This window comes from Erinaceus europaeus, chromosome 14, assembly GCF_950295315.1.
Source record: "Erinaceus europaeus chromosome 14, mEriEur2.1, whole genome shotgun sequence".
Lineage (NCBI taxonomy): Eukaryota > Metazoa > Chordata > Mammalia > Eulipotyphla > Erinaceidae > Erinaceus > Erinaceus europaeus.
The window spans coordinates 40,664,503-40,676,801 of record NC_080175.1 but is presented as its reverse complement, the minus strand read 5'-3'; the positions used below and the strand labels follow the sequence as shown (position 1 = coordinate 40,676,801).

Sequence of the window (12,299 nt, the reverse complement as noted above, 5' to 3'; positions counted from 1 at the left end):
AAACATCCCCAAATGTCATCTGCTATATCTTACCTTTAGGTTCCTGATTATTAAATAATTTGTTCTGCTTTATATCTTAATGCTTTTCAACCACCATGTTTCAGATGCTACCATGATGCCAACCTGCCTTCCCTGGGCAGATGACCCCACCAATGTGGGGATTATGTGGTGAAGACAGGTGGTTGAAATTTAGGCTTAAAGTGAGGGATGGCATACCCAGTAGAACACACACTTCCTTTTTATATTATTTTTTATAAAAGAGTGAAATTAAGAGAGGAGAGGGAGAGAGAGACAGAGAGATACCTGCTGCCCTGCTTTACCACTCATGAAGCTTTTCCCCTGTAGTTGGGGACCAGGAGCTGGAACACTGGTCTGTGCACTGTAGTGTGTGCATTTAACCAGGTGCACCACCACCCAGACCTGAGCATACACTTTACCATGGGTGGGGACCTGGGTTCAAGCCCTCAGCACTACAAAGGAGCACCACACATGGAACCAAGAAGAGCCATGGTAGGTGGAGCAGTGCTATGTTATCTTTTCATCTCTCTCTGTCTCTTTTCTCCTTTTTGTTTCTTTTCTGTGTGAGAAAAAAATATGTTTCTGTGTGAGAAAAAACATTGATGTGTTTGTTTCTTTGTTACCAGAACACCACTTAGCTCTGGTTATTGGTAGGGCCAGGCATCAAACCTCAGGCCTTTTTCTGTTTGTCCTATGTGGTACCACTGCCATATCTGCCCAATCCTCAAGCTTGACTTTGATATTGTGTGCATGTCATGGTACCTGAGCCCAGGGAACGTCATAAAGCAACTCTGTATGCTAGGCCTACCTGGTAAGCACTTTTGCAGAATATTTTGTTGATTAATTATCTTAGGGATCCAATAATTGTCTTTAAGATGATAAGATCACAGGGGCACAGTTCCATGTGACACCCACCACCAAAGTTCTGTGCCCCACCCTCATGACCTACAAAGTTGAAAACATTTTGAACATGCATCATTACTGAGGTTTCCTTTAAAAATGTTTAATAATAATAGTAATAATAATGATGATGACAGTAAACTCACTAGATCTAATGTAGTTTGTTCCATATTCTTATAGTAATAATAATTATAAGAACTCATTTTAAATTATATTTGTTTGGAGTCATGAAAGATGAAAAGATGTGTACCAGAATAAAATGAATTCACAAGTAGATTTTTCCCTAGAGTCAAAATTTAGTAAATTAGTACATTTTAAATTGGACTGAAACCTAAGGATTTCCAGCTAGAAGCTTGGTGCCAGGAATAAATCAGTAATACCTCAAGGATCTAGTTCTATGTTCTACACTGCATGTAGCAATATTCTTTTGGAGAGACAGAAAGAGAGGAGAGAGGAGAGAGGAGAGAGGAGAGAGAGATGAGAGAGGAGAGAGGAGAGAGGAGAGAGGAGAGAGGAGAGAGAGAGGAGAGAGGAGAGAGGAGAGAGAGAGAGAGAGAGAGAGAGAGAGAGAGAGCCAAGTAAAAGAAAGGCATGTTCCACAGCCCCTCGCATTATCTACTCTGACTTTTCAGGAAACTAAGAATGACACAATGATTTATGGTCTGACTAAACCCTCAAAGAATCTGCACAGAAAGGAACAGACAAGTTAATAATCACAAAGAGGAAATGCATACTCCCTACACTTCCAATCTTTTTTTTTCCTTTCTGTTTTATTAACTATTCCATCAAGCCCAACAATAATTGTCAGGATGAAGTCATTGTTTCTTTTTCCACAAATCCACACAGGTAAGCTGGACTGAAGGAAGATCTGGCATGTCACCCTTGTGGATGAAGAGCTATACAGGTTATAATTGCACTTTCATGGGGCATTTTTAACTTGTAAGTCAAAGTAAGCCTGTAAGAGCTGTGCTTATGTCTCAACTTTACAGAGTAAGAATGAACATCACATTAGCTCAGGCAGGAGAGGTATAATTATTTGGGGGAAAGGATAATGTTTCTTTTTAAAAGATATACATTTTTTATTTATTGGATAGATTCAGAGAGAAATCAAAAGAAGGTCTGTGGAGATAGTGTAATGGTTATGCAAAACCTCATCCCTGAGATTTCAGGTTTAATCCTTTGCAAGAGCTGAGCAAGTGTTCTCTCTCTCTCTCTCTCTCTCTCTCTCTCTTTCTCTGTATCTCTCTCATTAAAATAAAATAAAAAAGAGAAATCAAGAGGGAACGGGGAGATATATACAGAGACACCTATAACACTGTTTAACCTCTCCTGAAGCTTTTCCCCTGCAGGTGGGGACTAGGTAGGGTCTTGAACCTGTTCTTAGAGCTTTGCAACATATGTGCTCGTTAAGGTGCACCACCACCCGGACTCAGATAATGTTATTCTAACATTCATTAATATGTTTTCTAAGAAACTTCTGGGATAGGAAGAACAGACATTTTACCAAATACATTTGGCCATTTACCATATAAAGAAATTTAAGATACAAAGACACCATCTCCCCAGATAATACGCTGGGTCCACCTGCAAGTTAGCTATGAGATTCAGGTAAAAAGTAATAAAGTTATGGACCCCTTTGACTATACCTAAAATAGACCTACTAGCATTTTCCAAAATGAAGACCCCAAATCTTCATCTGCAATATTCTTGCCTTTAGGTTCATGATTATTCTGTTTTATATCTTAATGCTTTTTCAGCCACCAGGTTCCAGATGCTACAATGATACCAACCTGACTTCCCTGGGCAGACGACCCTACCAATGTGTCCTGGTGCCCCATCTCCCCAGATCCCTACCCCACTAGGGAAAGAGACAGACAGGCTGGGAGTATGGACTGACCTGCCAATGCCCATGATCAGCGGGGAAGGGGAAGCAATTACAGAAGCCAGACCTTCCACCTTCTGCACCCTATAATGGCTCTGGGTCCATACTCCCCAGAAGGATAAAGGATAGGAAAGCTATCAGGGGAGGGGATGGAATATCAAGTTCTGGTTGTGGGAACTGTGTAGAATTGTACCTCTCTTATCCTATGGTCTTGTCAATATTTCCATTTTGTAAATATTTTTTTAAAGACCTCAGTGTCCTTTTTTTTTTTCATCTTATTGGATAGAACAGAGAGAAATTGAGAGAGAGGAGGGGGAGGGAGAGAGTAAAAAAGAGAGAGAGGGAGAGAGAGAGAGAGAGTCCTGTAGACCTGTTTCTCCACTTGTTAAGCATCCTCCTTGCACTTGGGGAGTCAAGGATTTGAACACAGTTACTTGTGTAGGTCCTTGTACTTAGTACTATGAGCACTTAACTGGGTTTGCTACCACCCAGACTCCTGCTACATTTCTTTGTGCATACAAAGTCCTAGAGAATGAGCTTTGAAATAATATGAACAGGCCAGGAGTCCAGGGTATCTGGCTTATTCGTACAACACTAAAACGCTCAGCCTTTAAAAACTAATCAGGAGAGCTGGGCAGTAGCACAGTGGGTTAAGTGCAGGTGGCACAAAGCACAAGGACTGGCTTAAGGATCACGGTTTGAGCCCCCAGCTCCCCACCTGCAGGGAAGTCGTTTCACAAGCGGTGAAGCAGGTTGGCAGGTATCTATCTTTCTCTCCCCATCTTTGTCTTCCCCTCCTCTCTCCATTTCTCTCTGTCCTATCCAACAACAATGACAGCGATCATAACTACAACAATAAAAACAACAAGGGCAACAAAAGGGAATAAATAGTAAATAAATATTTCAAAAAAAGAAAAAATATCTTAAAAAAAAAAACTTATCAGGGGTCCCCACCTGCAAGGATAAAGCTTCACGAGTGGTGAAGCAGGATTGTAGGTGTCTGTCTTTCTCTCTACCTATCTCCCCCTCCTCTCTCAATTTCTCTCTGTTTCTATCAAATAATAAATAAGTTAAATTTTAAAAGAACACTTATCAGGGGGCTCTATGTCCCTCAAGTTTCAATGGTGGGATCGGCTATCTGCTTCACAGAAGCAGATTCCTTTTTGCCTTCTCTTCACTTAGCCCCACCGTAGCAATCATTCATTGGCTAGTGAGAAGTTCAGAACAGGCTTGCAGCCCACTGATAGCAAGGCGACTAGGACGGGAGTACCCTTTTGTCTGCCTTAATCATATTTTTATAGATTTCTTTCTTTATTTATTTATTATTGGATAGAGATAGAAATTGAGAGGGGAGGGGGAGATAGAGAAAAACAAAGAGACCTGCAGCCCTGCTTCACCACTTGTGAAGCCTTCTATCTGCAGGTGGAGACCAGGGGCTTGAACTTGGGTCCTTGTACACTTTTTTTGAACTTTTTTTTAATATTTATTTATTTATTTATTTTCCCTTTTGTTGCCCTTGTTTTTTATTGTTGTTGTAGTTATTATTGTTGTTGTCATCTTTGTTGGATAAGACAGAGAGAAATGGAGAGAGGAGGGGAAGACAGAGAGGGGGAAAGAAAGACAGACACCTGCAGACCTGCTTCACCACTTGTGAAGCGACTCCTACAGGTGGGGAGCCAGGGGCTCTAACCAGGATCCTGCGCTTCGCACCATGTGCACTTAACCTGTTGCACTACCACCCGACTCCTGCCCTTGTACACTTGACATTCAGTGAGTGCTTAACCAGGTGCACCACTTCCTGGCCCCAACGATCATCATTTAAAAAAATATTCTTTACTGTGTTTTTATTTTATAGAATTACAGTGTATAATTCCATATAACACCCACCACCAGAGTTCTAGGAGGATGAGGACATGGAACTCAAGGTCTTTTTAAAAAAATTTTTAATGTTTTTATATTACAGAATTACATGTTGATGGGGGTTTGAATCCACACCATTCCCACCACCAGAGAGAACTCAAGGTCTTTTCTAAGTTGCATTCTTAAGGAGATCTCAGCAAAATTTTTGGCTGCAATGGCCAGCAAATTGTGCACACACTGTCGTTCACATCAGGCACCAACTGGTGGTGGCCAGGAGTTTTGGCTCCTGAAGCTGTCCTTCCACTGACACCTATCTATGTTTAAGGAGTTACAGTTCTTTGAACAAAATAATTAGTACATGGGTTGTACAAGCTTGTGGCCAATAAAGGCCTAGAATGCTGAGATATATTTCCTGGATGTATAACTTTTTCAGAATCAATAGAGGAGCAAAAAGCCGTTATGGAGTTTCCTCAACAGACACCATAGACCACATCAGACTCACTGTCAGAAAAGCCCACTGAGGCCAAAATCCACATCTGAGTCATTTGACACATTAGACAAAGCCAAGAGTGTAGCATTTATTTTTCTTTTCCTTCTATTGAATGTGCATCATAAATGCACATATTTGCATGGGAAGAGGGCAAGTCCAAGGTAACTTACAAAGAATATTGACTTTGTTAATAATTTTGGATAGGTTCATACAGCTTAAACACCCTTTACTAGTTATAGCTGGAATCAATAACTAAGACCCAGAAGACAGATAGAAACCCATTTGTTGGTTGGGTGAAGGGAGAAGCAAGAAAAAGAAAAAAACATTTGTTGGAGGCTAAGCACACACATTACAATGCTCAAGGATTTAGGTTCAAGCCCCTGGTCCCTATCTTCAGGGGGAAAGCTTCATGAGTGGTTAAGGGGTGCTATAATTATCTCTCTCCCTCTCTTTATCCCTCTCCCTGCTCAATTTCTCATTGTCTCTATCCAATAATAAACAAATATTAAAAATAAAAAAGAAAATAAAACCATTTATCTAATCACTATAGTGGGTGTTTAGTGTTGAAATCATTTTTCCAACCCTTATGAAAAATTTCTAGATATCATTGAAAGTAATGGAGAAATGCTCATTTTCACAATTAAAATATTTTTATATAAAACACCTACAGTGTCCAGGTGGTAACACACCTGGCTGAGCACACACATTACAGTACATAAGGACCTGGATTCAAGTCTCTGGCCTCCACCTACAGGGTGGAAGCTTCACAAGCTGTGAAACAATTCTACATGTCTCTCTCTCATGTCTCTCCTTCTCTATCTCTCCCTCTTTAATTCATCTTTGTTTATTTTCAAAATAAATAAATATTAAAATATGTAAGCATCTAAAAATGAACACAGTGGAGTTCATATATATTAAGAGTGCCCTTTATAACTTTCAGAGCACAAATCCGGAAACATTTAACAGCTACATCTTAAATTTAACAAAGCATTTTGCAAGATATTTGATTATTTACATGTCTATTTTTTCCCTAAGCCTGTAACAACAAAGTAAATATGGATGGACTTCAGAAGACTTAGGCAATGTCTATTGTTTCAAGAGACAAGTCTGTGCACTGCCATAGTCCCTAGGGTTGCCCATGTGTAAATAATAACAACCAGCTATATTTAGAAGTTGAAAAGCTTCCATGTGGAACAGTTTGTAAAGATTGCCTTTGAAAATGACAAACCAGACATGGTAGCTTTTCCTATTCAGAGGAATAGGGCATTGTTCCAGGTGACCCACAACAGAAATTTTAAATTATCTGGAGTCCACAAGTTGAATTAATAAAGCATGGTCCAGAAAGAGAAAATATCAGAGCAGTCTTTCTTTTTTCAAATATTATATATGGGAGAGAAGGAGAGAGAGGAAAATCCTTATGAAGCAGAGGGGAAGAGATGGAAGGATAGAAGATGATAGATAGATATATGATAGATAGAGATAGAATGATAGACACATGATAGGTGACTGAAAGGGGGCTAAAGCAGCACACCAGTACACGAAATGCCAGAGATCTCAGGGGTGGAAGTCTGATGCTCTACCAGTTGGGCTGCTCCCCTAGCTGCTGGTCGTTCTCTTCCCGTAGTATATTTACTGTGATGAGGTATGTATCCACATGCCTCTCCTCTCCCCATGTAGCCTGTCTCCTTTGAAAGGCATCCATCCTTTCTCATATCCATGGGATAGATAAACTACATAGCAGAATATCTCTACTTCCATCAAGGGCTTTGGTGTAGGCTTATGAATAAGTGGAAGCCAATACTTTTGGGGGAGACAGGAGATATGGAGAAGGAGGCTGGAGGCCCTGTGCCCTATGGTGAAGAGATACAGTAATTTGGTTATAGGTGAGGTGTACTGATACCTGTTTGGGGAAGATGAGAGATTGTATTGTTGAGGCAACAGTCCTGTAAAACATTTCTTTAGTAAAAATAAAATATGCTCAAAAAAATTCTTCTTGGGACCAGGTGGCAGTGCACCCAGTTGAGTGCACATATATATGCAAGGCCCTGGGTTCAAGCCCCCCTCCCCACCTGCAGAAGACATGCTTCATGAGCAGTGAAGCAAGGATGCAGATATCTCTCTTTCTCTCCCCCACTCTGTCTCTCCCTCCCATCTCAATTTCTGTCTGTCCTGTCAAATAAAATAAAAAGAAAAAAATGGCTGCTGGGAGTGGTGGATATGTAGTGTTAGCAAGGAGCCTCAGTGATAACCCTAGTGAAAAAAAAAAATCTTTGGTTCACTTCTTTTCTGTACTCCCTTGTTTACTTCTCTCCTCCCATATTCCAGGGCTATAGTCCCCACTCTCATCCACTTCCACTCCAACTTTATTCTCCCTCTGCCTTCTCTTCCTGGGCATGGCATCATGCAAAGATGTAAGCGACTTAACCTGCAAATGGACAGTGGTTACACATCTTATGAAAAAATGAGAACAGCTGTGCAGCCTCTAGAAACTAGCCTGGAATCCAAACCTTTATCTGTCTTTAGCTGGGATGTCATCCTGCTATCTGTAAATCTGACTTGTAGAAATATCTGCTTCTAGTTATAATCCAGGAAGCTGAACAATAACTGTGACAAAAGACCCAAAATGAATAGACCTTGATTAATAAATAAAAGCTTCCTGATTTTTGTCCTTGTTTTGAATCAAGCATCAGCAGAGAAAACCAAATATGCTCTCTTAACCAATGGCATTGGGTGTCCTGCTTCTAGTTAAGTGTCTCTTGCTTCCCCAGGCCAACAGTTTCCATCAAGATGCAGCTGAATTCTACTGTTATCTAGCAACCTAATAGCTCCTTTGCTTTTGAGTCTCCATCTAAGTGGAAGCCATAGTTAGGAAACAATAATCGGATAAGTCAGGCAAGTCCAAACAGAACATAGCCCATCAGCCACCCTGCCTGGACAAGGATAGGCAGCAGTTTATCAAGTGCTTTGTCTGTCATGAAGTTTAAAATGGTAGTGTGTGTGTGTAATATGCCCTGAACCTTTCAACACCAGAGTTGCTGGACTCCGTAGGAGGAGCACTGCTAAGGCATCGTGAGCCAGACAAGGAACTTGGCTTGGGAGGCCAAAGCACCATGAGACATTGGGAGTCTGCATTGGACTAGGAAATATGTCCAAGCAGAGGTAAATACTTCTTGTGAAATAAGGAACACAGGCAGATGGTTCTTTATTTATTATTCATTTAATAATGATTGGCAATATTGTATCTAAGAGGGGTACAATTCCATACAATTCCCACCCCCAGAGTTCTACATCCCATGCTCTATATTGGAAGCTTTCTTATTCTATGGGAGCATGGACACAGAATCTTCATGGGGTGCAGAAGGTGGAAGGTCTGGCTTCTGTAATTGCTTCTCCACTGGTTGTGAGTGTTGGCAGGTCAATCTGTACTCCCAGCCTGTTTCTATCTTTCCATAGTAGGGTAAGGCTCTGGAGAGGTGTGGTTCCAGGGTACATCAGTAAGGTTGTCCGCCCAGGGAAATCAGGTTGGCGTCATGGTAGCAACTTGATGTGTGAAAAACATTAAAATATAAAGCAAAACAAATAGTTTAATAATTGGGAAACTAAAGGTAAAATAGAGCAGATGAAATTTGGGGTTTACATTTTGGAAAAAGCTAGGAATTCTATTTAAGGTATATTTCAAGGGGCCCATGACTTTACTAATGTTTGCCTGAGCCCAACAGCTAACATGCTGGTACTGTCTGGGGAGATGGTGTTTGACTTGGGAATAGGACTAGAAAGCTGGATCAGGGCAGAGAATAGCTCTCAAATATGGGAAAAAATATATAAACTGTTAATTGTATACTTCATTGATCTGATGTGGGGCCTATGTCTATTCATACAGATAGTTCTTGTGAAATAAAGAATGCAGAGTGCTGGGGTTTTCATGAACTGAGGGGTTTCCTCATACTAAGCAGGCTGACTATACAACCTGACTGGCATTCCTGCCAGGTTGTTGTTGTTGTTGTTAAACAATCCCCAAACACAATAGTACTCAGTGACCTAAGCCATCAAGACACAGAATGAGTCAAAGATTCAACATTTGTTCCCTTGTTTGTTTGTTGTAAAAATGCACCTTTATTTTTTTTTAAACTAATGAACTCACTCCCTATTACAAACACCTCAGCTTAAAAAGACAAACAAAAGAAGGAGGACCATCAGGAGCACAGCAGGGAAACAGAGGACAGTGGGAGTGAGAGTTCTACATCCCTCATTCCAAACCAGCAGCAAAAGCTATGCTCATCCCAGCCAACCTATCTGGGTCTGGAATTCCTATTCTTTAGAACATAAATATCATAAAATGCCATACTCTCAAACCACTGTGTAATCATCTGCTTATTTGTTTCTTGTGAATTGATTTCTAATTTCGCATCTATACATCAAGTATGTCACTACACCCTCTGACAAAGTCTTGTGCCCCACTCCCAGATAACGACCATCATTCTCATAACATCTGAAATGCAGTTTTATATATTTTTTTCTTTTCCTGCAAATGTGTTTGTTCTGATCATCTATATGCTGCATGTGAGTAAAATGGTCTAGTAGTTGTCTTTTGCTTCCTATTTCATTTAACATGATCAACCTCTAGTTTAGTCCACTTGGTCCCAAATAAAACTTTTTTTTTCAACTGAAGGATAGTTTTCCAATGTTCCCAGCTATAGCTTTTTTCTTTTTCTTTTATTTTTCCTGATAAACTTGAGGACTGGGGCAAGAATCTGGATACTTGTACATAGTAACACGTATGCTCTACTGGGGCACCACCATTTGCTTCCCTCCCGTAACATTTTTATATGTTGTTTCCTTTTGAAGACCTTTTCATTTATGCATTTACATTCTGCATATTGAGGTATACTTAATTTTTATCAAAGTTAGTTACTAGGTCAAGTGTTAGTTTTTGTTCAAGAGTATAAAGGCATATTATATTAAATAATCTAACTTAATATCTGGGGCCAGGTGGTGGTGCACTTGATTGAGCACACATGTTTCAGTGAACAAGGACCTGGGTTCAAGCCCCCAGTCCCCACCTACAGGAGGAGAGTTTCATGAGAGGCAAAGCAATGCTACAGGTGTCTCTCTGTTTCTTTCCCTCTCTACCCACCCACCTTCCTATAGATTTCCAGCTATCTCTATCCAATAAATAAATAAAGGTAATTTAAAAAATTAAAATAATAATATCTCAGTCTTTGGAGGCTGCTGTAACAAACTGATAAACTTGTGGCTTAAACAAAATGTATTTATTTCTCAAAGTATGACAAGCTGAAAGTCCAAGACCAGGACACTAATGTGGTCAGGTTCTAGTAAAAAAAAAAAACGAGGAAGTTGCCCCTTCTTGGGGGGTCATGATGGGGCAGCAAGATGAAGTCTGCCAGCAGGGTCGTTCAGGTAGTCAAGCCACATACTTCATTAATAAAGTTTCCTGACAGAAGAGACAATCCTAAAGCCAACGTGTCAGAAGTTTTGTGAGCAGTAGGACTGTCGTCTCACTCTTCAATTTCACAGCATTCTAATGGAAGTAAAACATTGGACTGGTTGTTGCATCAGGGCCCACCAGACACTGCAGAAATACTGAAATCATTATCTCAGAAATACAGAAGGAAACTTGTGTCTCAAGAAGAAAGGGGATACATCCAACGTGGAGGCCCAGAATAATTATAGACATCACGGCTGCTGTTTGTCATTGGACAAAAGGGCAGTCTTTATAATAAAGAAATTCCAAAACTAAAAATTGTACATTAAGCAACTTTGATATATATTCTGTAAAAAGAAGAAAATTTAGAATGACACTTGTACCTCCTAATTTATGTATCTTGGTCATCTTCTCCACAAGGTTACCTAATTGTTTATGTATTTCATACTTATTAAAATGTGCATTTATTAAAAAAAAAAGACATGTGGACAGCTGACACTTCTCCTTCTCATTCTTTTTTCTGCCTCCAGGGCTCGGTGCCTATACTATGAATTCACTGCTCCTAGCAGCCTTTTTTTTTTTTTTTGATAGGACAGAGAGAAATTGAGAGGGGAGGGGAATATAGAGGGGGATAAAGAAAGACACCTGCAGATCTGCTTCACTGATTGTGAACTGACCATCCCTGCAGGTGGGGATCCAGGGGCTGGAACTGGGATCTTTGTGCTGGCCCTTGTGCTTCATACTACATGCACTTAACTGGGTGTGCCACTGCCCGGCCCCCAACAGTTATCTTCTCATTGTGCCATCTATGGCAGAAGAAGCTTGGGAGATCTGTGAGTCCTCTTTTATTAGAGAACTAGCTCCACTGTCATAATCTAAACACCATACAAAAGCCCCAGTCTAATATCATCACACTGAGAACAGGGATTTTAATTTGTGGATTTAGGGAAACACAAATAATCAGGCCATAGTGCTAAATATTAATCCACTTAGTATGAATAACTCAGGGAGCTGAGAGATCATCCAGCAGAGTGCACTTTGCCATGCTCAAGGACTTAGGTTTGAGCCGCTGCTCAGCATATCAAGCACCATGAAAAGAAGAAGTTTCAAGGTAGTAAAATAGTGCTGTGTTGTCTCTCCTGCCTCCATTTATTCATGGGCTTTTCTCATTCCTTATTTATTTCTCTGTTTATTTGTTTATTTATTGCCACCACAGTTATCACTGAATCTCAGTGCCTGCACTATGAATCCACCACTCTCAGCATTTCTTTCTATTTTAATTGGATACAACAAAGAGAAATTGAGACAGGAGGGGGAGATAGGGAGGGAGATAAAAAGATAGATTATATTCTGTGGTTCAGAATATAATCTAGCTAGGTGAATATTACACATCAACTTGAGGACATGTAGATTCTGCAATTGCTGAACTATTTTAGAAATAATAATCACATCAAATCGATGGTTGGTGCCACTCAGATAAATTCTCACTTTGTTCATCTAGGAAATACAAGCAGGTACACTGTTGAAATCTGTAGGCTGTAGAGAGTTTGTCTCTTGCTTATATGAGTTCTATGGCATTTGTCTTGCCACACATATTCCAACACTCTGTGTGCTCAGTATGTGTGTGTTGGAGAATTTACCTGTTTTTTTTTTAGCTTGTTTTTATTTGTTTTTCAACTTTATTCTATTTTATAGGATAGAGAGAA

At 40.1% G+C, this 12,299-nt stretch overlaps 1 pseudogene; it reads left to right on the top strand.

Moving 5' to 3' along the window:
• Positions 1-10,835, top strand: part of LOC103114837 (alpha-ketoglutarate dehydrogenase component 4-like) — a 58,112-nt pseudogene extending 47,277 nt beyond the window's left edge.
• The last annotated feature ends 1,464 nt before the right edge of the window (positions 10,836-12,299 follow it).